This window comes from Rhinoraja longicauda, chromosome 1 (genome assembly GCF_053455715.1).
Source record: "Rhinoraja longicauda isolate Sanriku21f chromosome 1, sRhiLon1.1, whole genome shotgun sequence".
NCBI lineage: Eukaryota > Metazoa > Chordata > Chondrichthyes > Rajiformes > Arhynchobatidae > Rhinoraja > Rhinoraja longicauda.
Genome location: NC_135953.1, coordinates 78527469 through 78546578, shown reverse-complemented (window position 1 = coordinate 78546578; position 19110 = coordinate 78527469). Strand labels below are relative to the sequence as shown.

The 19110-nt window shown below is 41.9% G+C and overlaps 1 protein-coding gene across 10 annotated transcripts in view; it reads right to left on the bottom strand.

The window, feature by feature from the left end:
* kcnip4a (potassium voltage-gated channel interacting protein 4a) overlaps positions 1-19110 on the bottom strand; it is a 742411-nt gene that overhangs the window by 148849 nt on the left and 574452 nt on the right. Inside the window, exon 1 of one of the 10 annotated variants that reach the window (XM_078400719.1) lies at positions 16127-16150. The exons of the other annotated variants lie outside the window; for them this stretch is intronic. The gene's annotated coding sequence lies outside the window, so the exon portion shown is untranslated. Of the gene's footprint in view, positions 1-16126; positions 16151-19110 lie in introns of those variants that run through there. 10 annotated transcript variants of the gene reach the window in all.

Sequence of the window (19110 nt, the reverse complement as noted above, 5' to 3'; positions counted from 1 at the left end):
CACAATACTCCAGATGTGGTCTCAATAGGGCCCTACACAGCTGCAGAAGGGCCTATACTCAAATCCTCTCGTTATGAAGGCCAACATGCCATTAGCTTTCTTCACTGCCTGCTGGATAGAGCTCTTAAGGATAGCGGAGTGAGGGGGTATGGGGAGAAGGCAGGAACGGGGTACTGATTGAGAGTGATCAGCCATGATCGCATTGAATGGCGGTGCTGGCTCGAAGGGCTGAATGGCCTACTCCTGCACCTATTGTCTATTGTCTATTGTCTATTGTCTATTGTCTATTGTCTATTGTCTATTGTCTATTGTACCTGCACGCTTACTTTCAGTGACTGGTATACAAGGACACCCAGGTCTTGTTGCAATTCCCCTTTACTAATCTGACACCATTGAGATAATAAAATGCCTTCTTGTTTTTGCTGCCAAAGTGGATAATCTCACATTTTTCTACATTATACTGCATCTGCCATGCATCTGCCCACTCACTCAACCTGTCCAAGTCATCCTGCAACCATCCTCTTCGCAGTTCACACTGCCACACAGCTTTGTGTCATCTGCAAACTTGCTAGTGTTACTTCTAATTCCTTCATCCAAATCATTAATATATATTGTAAATAGTTGCGACCCCAGAACCAAGCCTTGCGGCACTCCACTTGCCACTGCCTGCAATTCTGAAAAGGACCCATTTATTCCTACTCTTTGTTTCCTGTCTGCCAACCAATTCTCGATCCATGTCAATACACTAACAGCAATACCATGTGCTCTAATTTTGCTCACCAACCTCCCGTGTGGGACTTTGTCAAAGGTTTTCTGAAAGTCCAGATATATTACATCCACTGGCTCCCCTTCATCCATTTTACTTGTCACACCCACAAAAAATTCCAGAAGATTAGTCAAGCAGGATTTCACCTTCATAAATCGATGCTGATTTGGACCAATCCTTTTACTGCTATCCAAATGCGCCGTTATTACCTCTTTAATAATTGACTCCAGCATCTTCCTCACCACCGATGTCAGGCTAACTGGTCTATAATTCCCTGTTTTCTCTCTCGCTCCTTTCTTGAAAAGTGGGATAACATTAGCTACCCTCCAATCCACAGGAACTGATTCTGAATCTATTGAACATGCGTCCATGATTTCTAGAGCCACCTCATTGAGTACCCTGAGATGCAGACCATCAGGCCCTGGGGATTTATCAGCCTTCAGTCCCATCAGTCTACCCAATACTATTTCTCGCCTAATGCAAATTTATTTCAGTTCCTCTGTCTCCCTCGATCCTCTGTCCTCTAGTACATCTGGGATATTGTTTGTGTTTTCCTTAATGAAGACAGATCCGAAGTACCAACTCTTCTGCCATTTCCTTGTTACCCATAATAACATCACCTGTTTCTGCCTTCAAGTGACCCACATTTGGCTTTATATACCTAAAGAAGCTTTTACTGTCGTTCTTTATATTCTTGGCCAGCTTCACTTCGTACTTCATCTTTTCAGCCCGTATTGCCCATTTTGCTACCTCCTGTTGTCCTTTGAAAGTTGCCCAATTGTCTAGCTTTTCGCTACTCTTTGCTATGTTATATATCTTTTCTTTTAGTTTTATTCCAACCCTAACTTCCCTTGTCAGCCACGGTTGCCTCTTACTCCCTTTAGAATCTTTCTTCCTCTTTGGAATGAAATGATCCTGCATCTTCTGGATTATGCCCAGAAATTCCTGCCATTGCTGTTCCACCGTCATTCCTGTGAGGATCCTTTTCCATTCGACCTTGGACAGCTCCTCTCTCATGCCTTCATAGTTTCCTTTGTTCAACTAACACTGACATTCTTGGTTTAACCTTCTCTCTCTTAAATTGCAGATTAAAACTAATCATATTATGGTCACTACCTCCAAGCGGTTCCTTTAAATCTGGTTCATTGGACAAAACTAAATCCAGAATTGCCTTCTCTCTGGTAGGCTTTAGTACAAGCTGCTCTAAGAATCCATCTCGGAGGCACTCTACAAACTCCATTTCTTGGGTTCCAGAACCAACCTGATTTTCCCAGTCTACCAGCATATTTAAATCCCCCATAACCACAGTTGCATTACCTTTGTTACATGCCAGTATTAACTCCTGCTGCAATTTACACCCTATATCCGGGCTACTGTTTGGGAGTCACTAGATAACTCCCATTAGTGTCTTCTTACCTTTACAATTCCTCAACTCTATCCACAGTGACTCTACATAATCAGTCCCAATGTCACCCCTCGCAAGGGACTGAATTTCATCCCTCACCAACAGAGCTACCCCACCTCCTCTGCCCACCTGCCTGTCCTTTCTATAGGATGTATAACCCTGAATTTTCAGTTCCCAGTCCTGATCCTCCCGCAGCAACGTCTCTGTAATCCCCACAATGTCATATCTACCAATCTCTAACTGAGCCTCAAGCTCATCCACTTTATTATTATACTACGAGCATTCATATATAATACTTTTAATCCATTACTCATCTCACTTTTCACATCGATTCCTATTACACTTGGCCATACTCTTCTATCCCTTCATGAGCTTTCTGTCCCGTTAATTCTGGGGTCTTTCTTAATTTTTCCTTTACTCTCTTTCCCTTTAACTCCATCCTTGTCTATCCCATTTGACACCATTCACCCTTGAGGATGCTCTGCACTTGGTCCATGACATCCTGGATCCTGGCACCAGGGAGGCAACACACTTCCTTAAATCCTGCTTGTTGCTGCAGAAACCCCTGTCTGTACCTCTCATGATGGAGTTCCCAACTACCATGGCTCTGCCTGACATCGGTAGCTTCGGCTTTGCCTCAGCGCCACGTTTTGCCACACAGACTTGTCTGCCACTCAGACTGGCAGTGTCTTCTGTCCAATGGCTTCCAAGCTGGTGAACCTGTTTTCAAGAGATTCAACCCCCGGGGTCTCTTGTACTCCAAGCGTCCTTCCCTTCCTCACCATCACCCACTTTCTCTCTTCCGGTACCTTCGGTGTAACAAGCTCGCTGAAGGTCTTGTCCAGGAATGTCTCATTTTCTCGGATGATCCTGAGGTCATCCAGTTGGCTCTCCAGTTCTCCAACACGGTCCTTCAGGAGCTGAACCTGGACACACTTTCCACATTTGTTGCAGCCAGAGGCACCCGCAATGTCCCTGAACTGAACATTTTGCGGTGTTTATGACCATCAGCGATTACATTTAAAGTGGGCTCCCAACCCAGATATGCAACTCAGAAACCAGATATGCATCTCCCGTACATTTTCAAAGAATGCCCACACATTTTTCACAAAAATCCACTGAACCACTTTAAAAAAAAAAAAATTTAATACAGCTATTAGTAAACTGGAAGTAAATCCAGTTTATGCCTTGTTACAGTGAAGCTTGGTTTTTAAGTAACCCATACAAGATGTTATAGTTCAAAACTCTCAAGTACTTACCAACTTGTCAGTGATATAATTGGGAAGAATTAAAGATGGGGTATGAAAGATCTGAATCAGTATACACAATAAGCAAATACAGTAGATAGACACAAAATGCTGGAGTAACAGCGGGACAGGCAGCATCTCTGGAGAGCAAGAAAGGGTGATGTTTCTGGTCCAGACCCGTCTTCAGATATAGTAACCATATACACAATGTGGCTCCAAGAGCAGGTTAGAGGGTAGGGGGGTCTGTGGATAAGATTATTAAGGGGTTGGACACTTTAGAGCCAGGAAACATGTTCCCAATGTTGGGGGAGTCCAGAACCAGGGGCCACAGTTTAAGAGTAAGGGGTATGCCATTTAGAAAGGTGATGAGGAAAAACGTTTTCAGTCAGAGAGTTGTAAATCTGTGGAATTCTCTGCCTCAGAAGGCAGTGGAGGCCAATTCTCTGAATGCATTCAAGAGAGAGCCAGATAGAGCTCTTAAGGATAGCGGAGTCAGGGGGTATGGGAAGAAGGCAGGAATGGGGTACTGATTGAGAATGATCAGCCATGATCACATTGAATGGTGGTGCTGGCTCGAAGGGCCGAATGGCCTACCCCTGCACCTATTGTCTATTGTCTATTGATTGTGATAGAATATTCTGCACTTGCCTGGAAAAATGCAAATTCAGCAACACTCAAGAAGCCACACGATACATGATGAAACTGCTGTCTGGATACGCATTCCATCCTCAACCATTCTTTCAAAGGGTGGCACAGTGGTACAGCTGATAGAGCTGCTGCCTCATGATGCAGAGACTTGGGTTTGATCCTAATCTTTGGTGGTGACTGTGTGGAATTAGCACGTTCTCCCTGTGACTGCATGGTTCCTTCTGAGTGCTCCGGTTTCCTTCAACATCCCAATTGATATATCCCTGAACCAATATTATATTAAGTTATAATCTTTAGTAGTTCACAAAACGAGTGAGTGGGCTCTGTGTTAAATGTTTTAATGCATACAGTATATCTTGTCATTTTGAACATTTAAATAAAAGCTTAAGAAAAATTATTTTTCAGTTTTAAATTCCTGAGTTTATTAATAAGACAGGAAGAACATCAAAACAAAGCGACAGCTACAGCTATGTTATTTTAAAATTAATATGCTTTGAAGGTTAACATTAAATTCATGTTTGGAAAATGGAAAATAATTAATTTTCTGCCTGCTTAGCATATCCCAAGATTGCAAAATGGCCCCTGATACATACATGAATGAGATGCAAATATTTTATGTAAAGTTCAAGTTATTTGAAAATTACTTTCCAAAAGGTACATTATAAGCCTATCAATCTCCATGATATTACAAATAAATTATTGCAAAAGAATGGATGAAGCACAAAATGATTTACATCTCAAAGGTTTTGTGGAACAGCACATTAAGAATATATCTCAAGGTCTTCTGGGCAAGACATTATGCATCAGAGATCCCCAGCGTTAATCTGGATTCAGTATAACATGCTGACCTTTGGCTATCTGACATGCCATTGTATATTGTAATAACAACTGGGCTGCTTCAGGCACAAGGATCATCATGGCTCAAAGCTGGCTGATGATTGAACTGAAAATCCTAATTAAATACTTCACCAATAGATCACAGCAGCCCATGATCACGTCTACATCTATACTTCAAAGAATATCCACCCTCGACCCATTTGGGATTTTGTCTGAAGCAAAATATGTCTTGGTAAATGGTAGTACAAATGCAATTTTTAAGTAAATTGAATCAAATTGTTATACGCTATTGTATCAAAAATTCAAACAGTGTATTTATTTTTGTTAATGGGTGATATTAATGGAAAAAAAGCCCAGTAATTCTCATCTCTTCTATGTTATGAAACTTCATATTATAGTTAATATATAATAAATAATACATAAAGATTTATAAAATCTTTACATGATATTACTAGATTCTCTGCAATTACAATATAGCTGTTAGTTTTCCAATTTGCAGCTTGAATTTTGGTGAGCAATGATTTTTTTACACTATCTACAGAATAACTGCAACAGGTACAAAGCTAATTATATAATTTCTCTGAATATAGACAGAAAATGCTGGAGTAACTCTGCGGGACAGGCAGCATCTCTGGAGGGAAGAAATGGGTGATATTTTGGGTCAAGACTTCTTCAGACTGAAAGTCAGTGGTGGGGGAAGGGGAGAAACAGAGATAAGGAAGTGTAAGGTGTAAGAATGAGACATCAAAGGAGGTGCAGTTCAAGGAAAGTGTAGAATAGAATAGATCATTGTTAGCTAGGAAAAGGTAACAACAAAGCAAACAGAGATAAAATGTAATCAGGGACAGTCAGACTGGTTGGAGAACTGGGAAGGGGGAGGGATGTGGAGAGACGGTAGCAAAGGTTACTTGAAGTTAGAGAAGTCAATATTCATACCGCTGGGGTGGAAACTGCCAAAGCAAAATATGAGGTGCTGTTCCTCCAATTTGCGCTGGGCCTCACTCTGACATTGGAGGAGGCCCAGGACAGAAAGGTCAGTGAGGCAATAGGAGGGGGAGTTAAAGTGTTTAGCAACCAAGAGATCCCCAGTTAGGTTTAGGCGGACTGAGCTGAATGATTGGCGAGCCTGCGCTTGGTCTCGCTGATATACAGGAGTCCACACTTCCTTATCTCTGTATCTCCCTCTTTCCCTCCCCTGACTCTCAGTCTGAAGAAGGGTCTTGACCCAAAACATCACCATTCCTTCTCTGCAGAGATGCTGCCTGTCCCATTCCAGCATTTTGTGTCTATCTTCGGTTTAAACCAGCATCTGCAGTTCCTTCCCACATATATAATTTCTCCATAACCTGGGTGACTAAAACATTAAACAAAAACTAGTTTGTATAATCCTGCCAAATAAGTATTCTCTCCTTGATACGCTTCTGATTGCCACTGGGTTGAATTCCACGTGTGCACATGATTCACTATCTTTCCTGGCACAGCACAATCCAAACTGACAGTGTAACTTGAGTATATTGGCTACATATTGCTGCAAATAGATAGCAGGCTCAAGCATGCAGCAATAAACACAAAGTCATTCACTGATGCATTGTATGTTGTGCGGAAGCTGGAGTAACTCAGTGGGTCAGGCAGCATCTCTGGAGAAAAAAAAGATTGGTGATGTTTTGAGTTGGGACCTTTCTTCGTCAAAGTTTCTGTCTATCTTTGGTATATACCAGCACCTGCAGTTCCTTTCTCTACAGTTTGCCAAACATCCCATGGTGCTTCGTAAGAGTATTAGCAGACAAAATTAGATGCACATGACTTAAAGACACATCAGGACCTGCGGCAGGTTACAAAGAAAGTGTAGCCACTGAGGTAGATTTGAAGAAGGGAGAGGCTGCAAGGTTCAATGAGGGAATTCTGAATTTTAAGAGCTGGACAAACATACGTAAAATTGCCATGGTTGTTTGGGAGTTCCTGGTTCTGCAAACTGATTTCTAGTTGCTGCAGTAATTATTGCAACTCAAGTCATTCATTCTTCTGATGAATAGAAACTTGTAGTTGCAGTTTTCACCTGTGATTTCTGGCTGTTGATTAACAAGATTGCATGGTATTCATTGGTCTGGCTGGTATTTCAGTTGATTTACGAGTTTTGACAGAAAACACCAGTTTTGATGCAAGATCATCAAACTGAAATATTAACTGTTTCTCTCTTCTCAGATGCTGCGTGACCTGCTGAGTAACCTCAGCATTTTCTGTTTTATTATTTCAAATTTCCAGCACCTGTGATTTTGTTTTGGTCTTTCAAGTCTTTGAGATCTGGGCATGTTATGTGTCCTCCAGGCATCTCTTTCATTACATGGAGGGTTGCCCAGATTTAGTTTCTTTGGCTACAATCCACGTCTACTCCATCTCTTACAATTCCATTTCAGATTTTCTCTTCAATTTGATCGGTATATCACTTGGGGTTCCTGGGAGATCAGTGGACAAATGGCTCTGTGCGACTGCCAACAACCCTGTGCTGTTGAGGGATGCAATGTGTGCATTCTACATAACATATAGTGCACCAGCGAATGATTTTGTACATTAAGCGCATTCTTGCCTCTGTAACAATGTCAATCATCATATATTTCTGCGATAATTTAAAAATACCTTTACTTTGGAATAGCTCACTACGGGAGACATTTTTGGAGTCAACATTGTCCTTGAACATATCATTGCCCAAAAGTGCATAAAATCATGGGAGGAATAGATCTGGTAGACGTATAGAGTTTATTGCCCACAGTAGGAGAATCGAGAGCCTGAGGACATAGCTTTAAGATGAAGAGGGAAAGATTTAATAGGATTCTGAGGGGTAACAATTTCACACAAAGGATGGTGAGTGCATGGAACGAGTTGCCGGAGGAGGTAGTTGAGGTAGGGACAGTTGCAACGTTTAAGAAACAATTAGACAGGTACAGGGATCGGACAGGTTTAGAAGGATATGGGCCAAACACAGGCAGGTGGGACTAATGTAAATGGGACATGTTGGTCAGCGTGGGCAAGTTGGATCCAATGGCCTGTTTCCACACTGTATACAATATCTCTGTGACTCTATGACTATAATTCTATGACATTTTCATGAGTGACACCCCAATTTCCCTGTGGTTTTTCTTCATTATAGTGTAGCTTCTGTTAGTGGCATGGGTGCTTTCACTCACCCAGAGACTACTCACACCACTGACAAATAAAACTGGATATTGGTTTATCTGAGACACTCTCATGCTTCAATTTTTGATTGCTTAAAACTGAAATGTTAAAGTCATGTTTATATTAGTGCATGAGGCACATGGAATTAAAGATATTTTGCCATATGAAATAATTTTGCTTTTTATTGATTGCCCACTTAAATTCAGAATGGTTGAACATTCAAAAGCACGATCGCTTTGCACAGACATAAAGGGTATTCACGGCAGTCACAAAATATTGCTGCTCATGGGCCATATCTTCAGCTGCTACCTCTATATTTAGCTTCTATTTAGTACATGGATAGGACAGGTTTGGAGGGATATGGACTAAATGTGGGCAGGTGGGACTAATGTAGCTGGGACATGTTGGAACGTGTGTGACGTGTGGGAAAGTTGGGCTGAAGGATCTATTGCCACGCTGTATCACTCTATGACTCTTTGACTCTATCTATAAATAATAACAAAGGTTTAAGAAAAGGAGCTAATTTTCTACCCATTTGCCAACTGACATTTCTTGTGTTTCATGTCACCGACCCTGGCAAGTTCCTGTCATTATGTGTCACAGTCACTATCTAATTCTCTTCAGTCTTTATCCCTTTGCTGCTCGTCGTCCCCTTGTCTAACATCAATGAACCTGTATTATTTTACCCTTTCCCAGCATGTTATGATCTGTATCTTCTTGCTGCCTCCAGGCAATCACCAGTCTCAATTACCAACTTGTCCATCTTGCATTTTCCTGCTATTGTTCACAACTTCTTATCCTGAATTGGCTTCTTTTCTTATTCTCCTTGACGTGACATTAGGTTTTCTCCCTTACCTTTACAACCGCTGATGCCTCGCAGAGGACCTTTCAGTCCTAATCTTAACTTGTCTGAGTTTGGTGTGGGATGTAAATGGCAACAATCAAATTCAGTCACAGTGATTGCTTAAAACTGAAATGTTAAAGTGTAAGTTACAGTGTAAGTTACCCACTTACAGCTTGTAAAAAATGTAACTCCATCACTCCATTTCCATTTGGCAGATAGCTTATCACCTTATCATGGCATGAATATAAAACTGACTGATGGGCACAAAGAAAATGTTGCATAATTAATAGACAATAGACAATAGACAATAGGTGCAGGAGTAGGCCATTCAGCCTTTCGAGCCAGCACCGCCATTCAATGCGATCATGGCTGATCACTCTCAATCAGTACCCCGTTCCTGCCTTCTCCCCATACCCCCTCACTCCGCTATCCTTAAGAGCTCTATCCAGCTCTCTCTTGAAAGCATCCAAAGAACTGGCCTCCACTGCCTTCTGAGGCAGAGAATTCCACACCTTCACCACTCTCTGACTGAAAAAGTTCTTCCTCATCTCCGTTCTAAATGGTCTACCCCTTATTCTTAAACTGTGGCCCCTTGTTCTGGACTCCCCCAACATTGGGAACATGTTTCCTGCCTCTAATGTGTCCAATCCCCTAATTATCTTATATGTTTCAATAAGATCCCCCCTCATCCTTCTAAATTCCAGTGTATAGATTAAGTTTAGAGACACGAAAACAGGCTCTTTGGCCCACTGAGTCCGTGCTGACTAGCGACCCCTATACACTAACACTATCTGACACACCAGGAACAATTTACAATTCATAGACGCCAAATTAGCATAGAAACATCTACATCTTTGAAATGTGGGAAGAAACCAGAGCACCAAGAGAAAACCCACTCAGTCACGGGGAGAATGTATAGACTCGGTACAGACAGCATCCGTAGTCAGGATTGAAACCGGGTCTCTGCCATTGTATGGCAGCAACTCTACTGTTGTGCCACCCTGCCACCCTCTGAGCATGTGTGTGACTTTAACGGGGAACTGAGGATGCACAACACAAATACATGTTGAAGCAGACTCTGGAGGTGGCTGTTGTCGAGAATAAAAATCCATCCAAGGGAACTCCATCATTACCTGATGCTTCTGATTTGTGCCACATTTGTGCCCCACAAATCAGATTTGTGTCCCTGAGCTTTGAATCTCATCTGCCCGAAATAAACTGCAAAGTAGCTCAAAAATGGATAGTTAAAGTAGCAGCAGGGGTAGTGTGGTGCTAACCTATATAACAGGATGCTGTCACTATTTTAACATCCTGGTTTGCAGATGACATTGAGTTCACAGATGACGACACTGTGGGGGGGCGGCACAGTGGTGCAGCGGTAGAGTTGCTGCCTTACAGTGCCAGAGACATGGGTTTGATCCTGACTACTGGTACTGTCTGAACGGAGTTTGTACATTCTCCTCATGACCTGCATGGGTTTTCGCCAGGTGCTCCGGTTTGAATTGAATTGAATAACTTCATTGGCCAAGTATATATCCAGGAATGTGCCTTGGTGCTCCACGCGCAAATAACAACACAAACATACAGTAAACAATTAAGAATAAAGCATAAAACATTAAAACATTAAGAATAAAACATGATAGTTTAAACAAGTGAATGAAATAAAATACCAGAGCAAAAGGTTGCTATAGACTTTTGGTTATTGAGTAGAGCGATTACTTGTGAAAAAAAACTGTTTTTATGTCTGGCTGTGGCTGCTTTGACAAATCCGGGTCGCCTTCCAGAGGGAAGTGCTTCAGAGATGGTGGCCAGAGTGAGAGGGGTCAGAGATGATCTTGCCCGCTCGCTTCCTGGCCCTTGCAGTGTACAGTTCGTCAACGGGGAGAAGGTTGCAGCCAACAACCTTCTCAGCTGTGTGAACGATCCGTTGCAGCATCCGGATGTCGTGCTTGGTGGCTGAGCCAAACTAGATCAAGATGGAGAAGGTGAGGACGGACTCTATGATGGCAGTATAGTATTGGACCATCATTGCCTGTGGCAGATTGTGTTTCCTCAGCTGCCGCAGGAAGTACATCCTCTGTTGGGCCTTTTTGACTGTGGAGTCGATGGTGGCCTCCCATTTAAAGTCTTTGGAGATAATGGTTCCAAGGAACTTAAACTCCACAGATGAGACTGTGGTGTTGTTGATGGTGAGTGGGGGGAGGGGAGGGGGAGCTCTCCTAAAGTCTACTATCAATTCCACTGTCTTAAGGGCATTGAGCTCCAGGTTGTTACAAAAGCAACAGGACGCCAACTGTGTCCCTTCCTATCAGTAGGCAAATTCCTCCCCATCCTGGATCAGTCCCAATCAGAGTTGTGTTGTTCGCAAACTTGAGAAGCTTGACAAAGGAGTCTGTGGAGGTGCAGTCGTTGGTGTAGAGAGAGTAAAGGAGAGGGGAGAGTACGCAGCCTTGCGGTGCTCCTATGCTGAGGGTCTGCGGGTCCGAGATGTGCTTTCCCAGCCTCACATACTGCTTCCTGTCTGTCAGGAAGTTGATGATCCACTGACAGAAAGGTTCAGGCACAGTCAGCTGGGAGAGTTTGTAGTGTAGTAGCTCTGGCACAATGGTGTTAAATGCAGAGCTAAAATCCACAAACAAAATTCTTGCATAGGTCCCCTGGCGGTCTAGGTGCTGGAGGATGAAGTGCAGGCCAAGTCTGACTGTGTCATCCACCAATCTATTGGGCCGGTATGCAAGCTGCAGAGTTAGGTTTAAGCTTCGGATTAGGTTCCTCCCAAAACTCCAAAGACGTACAGGTTTGTAGGTTAATTGGCTTCAGTAAAATTGTCCCTAGTGTGTATAGGATAGTGTTAGTATGCGGGGATCATTTATCAGCGTAGACTCGGTGGGCTGACGAGCCTGCTCCACATTGTATGTCTAAACTAAACTAATAGAGAACTTAGTGAATTGTGTCAGGACAATAGCCTCTCCCTCATTGTCAGCAAGGTGAAGGAGATAGTTATCAACTTCAGGAAACATCATGGAGTACATGCCCCAAGCAGCATCAATGGTGCCACAGTGAAAATGGTTGAGAGCTTCAATTTCCTTGGAGTAAATATTACCAACAATCTTTAGTGGACCAACCACGTTAAACTAATACCCAAGAAGGCATATAAATGCCTTTATTTCCTCAGGAAACTGAGAAAATTCAGCATGCCTGCAATGACTCTCACAAACATCTATAGAAGCACCATAGAAAGCATACTGTCAAACTGCATCACAGCTTGAAGCTGCCCAAAAATCGCAAACATTCACAGAGTTGTGGATGTAGTCATCCATTGCACAAACCAGACTCCCCACCATTGATCCCTTCTACATTTCATACTGCCTCAGGAAAGCAACCATCATAATCTAAGACCTTTCCCACGCTGGTGATGCCTTCTACTACCTGGTCTTGTCAGGCAGAAGATACAGAAGCTTGAAAACATGCACCATCAGACTCAAAAATAGCTTCTTCCCCTCTGTTATCGAACTTCTAAACACTCCTTCCATGAGCTAGGGTACTGTCTGATTCTCCTCGACTTCATTGCATACAATGGTCTTTGTCTCTGGAACTGGAATGCTACAATGTTGAGAACTATATTCTGCACTCTGTATCTTTGCTCTACCTATTATAATTGAGTTTGACTTGATTGTATTTATGTATAGTATTATCTGACTTGATCGGATAGTATGCAAAACAAAGCTTTACACTGTACCTTAGCATTAGTGACAATAACAACCTAATCCTAAACTTAAACCGAACACTGTTTGGGTCTAGACGGAGTTAAAATTGATCTATTCATCCTCACCTTTCTGTCCTGGACCTCCTCCTTTGGCAAAATGAGCCACATGAAACTTTTTGTGTCTGTCTTTGATACTGTATAAACCAGCATGTGTAGTTCCTTTCTATTACTAACATTGATCCTTACTTCTTTACCTTCATCTAAAGGCATCTCTTGTCTTCTCACATTGATCTTGAATTCCTAAGCAATCCATTCCTTTTTCCCTTCCTATATTCTTGCCTACTTTTGATCCAATATAATCCCCCTCATTCCTCTGTTGAGACTCAGCAAACTCAGCCTATCTCTTTCAATGGCTTCTGGCAATTTTGGCTTTGGCATTACCTCTTTATACTCACTTCAATAGACTGGACTCAATAGCTCACTTTCAAACCAACACCAGGAAAAATACTCCTGAAAAAATGAGCGTATCTAAGAGGCACAATTTGAGACATGCAAAATGCAGTTCAGCATAGTCTCTGAACAGACATAAACTTTGTTGATTTAAATAAAATGTCATGGGGGTAAAATTGAGCAGTTATTCAAGGAAATTTGCATTTTTATACATTTTGTTCCAAACAGCTGACATTCAGAAGTGTGTGGAAAGTTGGAGAGAGCAAGCAGAGGCAAATTTCAATAAGCAAATTGTTAACTCAGACACATGTATGCAAGTAATGTGTGTGTTTAACGTTGCTCTGCAAAGCCAGTCAGGTTTATATTCCTATGTGCTCAGCCATATGATCCTGCAGAATGTATCTTTTGTCACTATCTCCTTGAAAAGGGATTCTGTGGAATATTTTGTTTTGATAAAATCCTGATACCAGCAACATCTTCAAAATATAAAATGTCACTGCTGTTGCTAAATTCTCATATTCACATGTACTTTCACGTCAATAGTATAAGAACTCAAGGATGGTGCTAACACTGATTTTAACAGTGTGAAGCCCAATGTGGTATATCAACGTACGATCATCAGGTGTAATTCTCATCTCTGAAGGAAGGTACAAAATGGACATTGAAGCATTGTTTAGCCATTATACACAATGCCTAATTCTTCTTTAAAGGAAGGGTGGGCAGGATGTAAAATGTACCGTCCAACTGATGTTCTGCCAGTAATTGAACATTTAAATTCTAGATTTCCAGCATCTCATCATATCATCATCATATCATATCATCATATATATACAGCCGGAAACAGGCCTTTTCGGCCCTCCAAGTCCGTGCCGCCCAGCGATCCCCGTACACTAACACTATCCTACACCCACTAGGGACAATTTTTACATTTACCCAGCCAATTAACCTACATACCTGTACGTCTTTGGAGTGTGGGAGGAAACCGAAGATCTCGGAGAAAACCCACGCAGGTCACGGGGAGAACGTACAAACTCCTTACAGTGCAGCACCCGTAGTCAGGATCGAACCTGAGTCTCCGGCGCTGCATTCGCTGTAAAGCAGCAACTCTACCGCTGCGCTACCGTGCTGGAAATATTCAGCAGATCAAGTCACATCTATCTATGCATACAAACTGACCTTCTGAGTATTTCCAGTTTAGTTTAGTTTTAAGGTACAGCATGGAAATAGTATACAATATCCAGAATACAATAGGTTTTCTACCTTTCTCTACTCTTCTAGCTTTCTTTCCCCCACCCCTGCAATCAGTCTGAAGAAGGGTCCCAACCCGAAACATCATCACTCCATGTTTTCCAGGTCTGCTGACTGACCAGCTGAGTTACTCCAGCACTTTGTTCCTTCCCTTGGTAAACAGCATCCGCAATTCGTGCTTCTACTGTTTATACAATATTTTCTATTTATATTAATGTTCTACCAGCAGTTTTATGTTGTTTCTGTCATGTTGAATTCTATTTCCAAATGTGTTTCTGATTTTTTAAATATGTATTTGTTGATGTAGTTTTAAAATGAAAGATTGCTTTATAGAATGAATATTGTAACAATTTCAAACTTTAAAACATTATGTCAGAACTATTTTTTGCCATCTTTGATTGATGGGCTTGTAGTGGATATTTGTTGACCAATCTGAGATGGTGATAAAAAGGACAAGAAAGGGAAATGAAGAACCAAATGGACTGTCAATCTCCACCCTTCTCTCACTTAAGCACACAATTTATATACATATAAACATAGAAAATAGGTGCAGGAGTAGGCGATTTGGCCCTCGAGCTAGTATCGCCATTCAAAATGATCACGGCTGATCATCCAGAATCAGTACCCCGTTCATGCTTTCTCCCCATATCCCTTGATTCCATTAGCCCTAAGAACTATATCAAACTGTCTCTTGAATACATCCAGTGAATTGGCCTCCACTGCCTTCTGTGGCAGAGAATTCCACAGATTCACAACTTTCTGGGTGAAAACGTTTTTCTTCATCTCAGTCCTAAATGACCTACCCCTTATCTTAAACTGACCCCTGGTTCCGGACTCCCCCAACATGGGGAACATTTTTCCCGCATGTAGCCTGCCCAATCCGTTAAGAATTTTATGTTTCTATATGATCCCCTTTCATCCTTCTAAATTCCTGTGAATATAAGCCTTATACGCTCTTATATACAACCATTTAAAGCCACAATGTGGTTCATTATTATTGATGGGGTCAATGCCTTGCATGGCTTCTCCACCCTTCATGTGTCCCTGGATGCAGGTTATTAGGCATTATACATAATTTATAATGTTACAAAGGACTTCTTCCAAATAAATGCTTCATTTTATTCAATCTTCCAATCTCCTTCCCTCCCACTGGTCTATTCCCAGTGTGTTGGAGATTACTTGATTTGTGCTACTTCCTGCATTCACATCATTACTTTTGCTGCTAATTGCCATCCAGCTATCACTCTCATATGGTCCTTGCCTGGCTCTTAACCTTTCTTGCTTGACCTCCTTCTTGATCTCAGGCAATAGGCTTGTGACCAATATTCATTGTACATCCACTGTCTCCCACAGCGATCTTGATTATACTTCTTGCACCCTGCTTCTTCAATGGAATTCAATCTCTTCTCAATTATCTTTCTCTACCCTGAAGATGATACTTCCCACATCTGTGTTTCTGAGATTTTTCCTTTCACCAGAACTGTGGCTATGCCTCAGCAATAGCAGTCAGAGTTCTCACCCATTTCCTTTATTTCTACGTTTATGATCACCCCTCTCCTCACAGCCAGAACAAGGTGGAAGTTTCAACTTGTCCTTTGCTTTTTCCATATTCAAAGGAACATCATCTCCAATTTCTGCCACCTTCAATGAGTGTCCACCTAAACTCACTCCACTCACTTTCAGCATTCCTGTGCAACTATTTGCTTTATGGATCCATGGATTCGTTTTCCATCTCCACTGTCACTCCCCTTCACATTACACTTTGTTATAAAACTATGGGATTCAGCAATTCCTGACCTTTTACCTTTCTTTTTCCAACCATCTATTAGACTATAAGAGTCCATCCAGGTGTAGTAGTCATTCACTTTCAATCTAGATGCGCGGAGTCTCTTGCCCAGAGTTGGTGAATCGTGGACCAGAGGACATCGGTTTAAGCTGAAAGGGAAAAGTTTTAATGGGAATCGGAGGAGGTTTTTCACACTAAGGGTGGTGGGTGTATGGAACAAGCTGCCAGAGGAGGTAGTTGAGGCTGGGACTATCCCAACGTTTTAGAAACAGACATGTACATGGATAGGAGGGATATGGACAAAACGCGGGCGGGTAGGACTAGTGTAGATAGGACATGTTGGCCGGTGTGGGCAAGTTGGGCCAAAGGACCTGTTTCCACACTGTACCACTCTATGACTCTAGTGTACTGCTTTCAGTATCCGTATTGTGACCTCCTCTACACTGAGAAACTGATACCACCGTTAAGTCGGCTGGAGTGGCCATGAGTGTCATGGCTTCTGTCACTTTAATTCTGTTCTTTCAGTCTACAGCTAGCTTCATTGCTCCAATGTTAACACAGCAACGTCTTTTTTTTAGACTTGTTGCACCCTTCAGTTATCAGTATTGATTTCAATCATTTTGTAATCACCAGTTACTCCTGTTTTTGTCAGAACTGACATTTTGTAATGTGAAATCACTTACCCTAACTCAGCTTTTTTTTCTCCACTGATGTTGCCTGATCTGCTGGGTATTTCCTACAAGTTCAGGTCCAGCACATCTTTAGTGTTTTCTTTAGTTTCTCACGTATTACTAACGTATTTACTTAGCAGTTCTGCAATCATTATCACCTGGGCAACCTTGGTCTTCACTCTATAAAGATACAGCCTTTTCTTCCTCCACTCCTTTCCTCAACCTCTAATCAAACCTTGCAATGTAAAATATACTTGTTTTCTCACTTCACTTTTAATGGTTTGTTTATAAAACATATTACATTGTTTCTTTCCTTAGAGATGCCAGCTCACTTGCTGAGTATGTTCAACATTTTCTGGGTTTATTTTTGATTTTCAGTCCTAAATTGTGACTTTCTCCTTCAATGGTCTGTTGTGACATTATTCAAGAGCCTTTCATCTGGGACTCTCGTGATATGTTGTAATTGACCTTTTTCTCAATTCCCATTCCTGAAGAATCACAAGACCAGTTTGCCTTCACTTGGGAAGGGAGGCAGTGCATCTTTTATCTTTTACCACAGGAGTACGTGCACAGTCCACACTGTGTCACGGTAGAGTGGCCAGAGATCTGGCCAGATGTTAATCTACCATCTGATGTTAAACTACTCGGCTACTGGAGGCGTCAGGTACCCCATTTGACATCCCTGTTACAACCCTTACTCGAAAGAAAGCTTATTTTGAACGAGGCCCTAAATAACAAGCCCCTAGCTTGCCACAGCCCCAAGCCTGCCACAGCCCCTAGTCTGCCACAGCCCCATGCCTGCCACAGCCCCTAGCCTGCCACAGCCCCTAGCTGAGGGAGAGGGAGAGGGAGAGGGAGAGGGAGAGGGAGAGGGAGAGGGAGAGGGAGAGGGAGAGGGAGAGGGAGAGGGAGAGGGAGAGGGAGAACCTGTGGTGTGTGCCAGTGTCAACCAGTGCAGAAAAGAGACTTGAATATACTGTTATTTTGTATTGTTACTTTATTGATAGTTTTTCTGTATTTTGTAATTTGCTTTAATAAGTAGTTATCCGTGCTCTTCAGGATGTACTTTCTTTATTCATTGATCCGAATCCTTGATTCCTGCATTTATTTTGTTACTTGCTTTTAGGTTGCTGGGATTTATGATGTTCTGGTATCTCTTTTTTTTATTTTCCAAAAAATATTACATTGCAAATGTTTTTAAAGCCCATATTATATAATTCACATTGGACTCAATCAACTACTCCCTGGGACCTTTCTCTTCACAACAAAAAAACAAATTAAAGTAATTATTTACTTAAGAAGATACAAGATAGAATGAGGACATTCAACTAATTAGGTCCAACCTCAGAGGAGAAACATTAGTTTCCATTCCATCTCTCCTTATATTTATTTATTTCTCTCCTATAATCCCAATAGCTTTTTCCACCCATTAGATTTGGTGTACTTTACAGCAGCCAATTAACCAACCATCTCATCTTTGAGGTTTGGGAAGAAACCAGAGCATCCAGTGAAAGCCCATGTGGTTATATGTTATTTGGATATTAGGTGTTTTATTATGTGTTTTATTAGGTAGAGACCTGAAATGGTAATTAGCTTACAGTTTCAAACTTGGCCAGACCACATTTTGAATACTGATCTAATTTTCAAATTGTAGAAAATAGGATATAAAGGCATTGAATAGAGGCTTGCTCATGTCTAGCCAATCCAACTTAATTCCACCTTTTCCAGTTACAATTTTAAGCCAGTCACAAATTTGATTAATAGTTATTATTGATGCATTAAAAAAACACGAGTATTTAGAATTTCTGTGCTTTCCATGTGGAATCAAGTATCTTACGATGTCACAAATTCCCTGGACCACTTTTGCCAACTGTGTTGTAGATGTCTGGTCCAATGGAACACGATAGATACGAGAGACTACTTGGACACCTGCCTGCCATGCGGGAAAAGTGTTTCTTATTCATCTTTCCACTGCTAAGTCTGAAGAAGGGCCTGATCTCTGATAACGATGAGAAGGCCTACCGGGAGGAGGTGGCTGATCTGGCACTCTGGTGTCAGGATAGCAGCCTCCTCTTGAATGTCACAAAAACTAAGGAGCTGATTGTAGACTTTAGAAGGGCTCAACATCCGAGGACGTACACGCCACTGGAGTTAAATGGGATTACTGTGGATAGGGTGAGCAGCTTTAAATACCTGGGAGTCCACATAACAGAGGATCTGACATGGACAACACACATTGCCGTACTGGTGAATAAGGCAAGGCAGTGCCTTTACCACCTCAGACAGCTGAGGAAATTCAGAGTCTCTCTGAGGATCCTTCAGTGCTTCTAC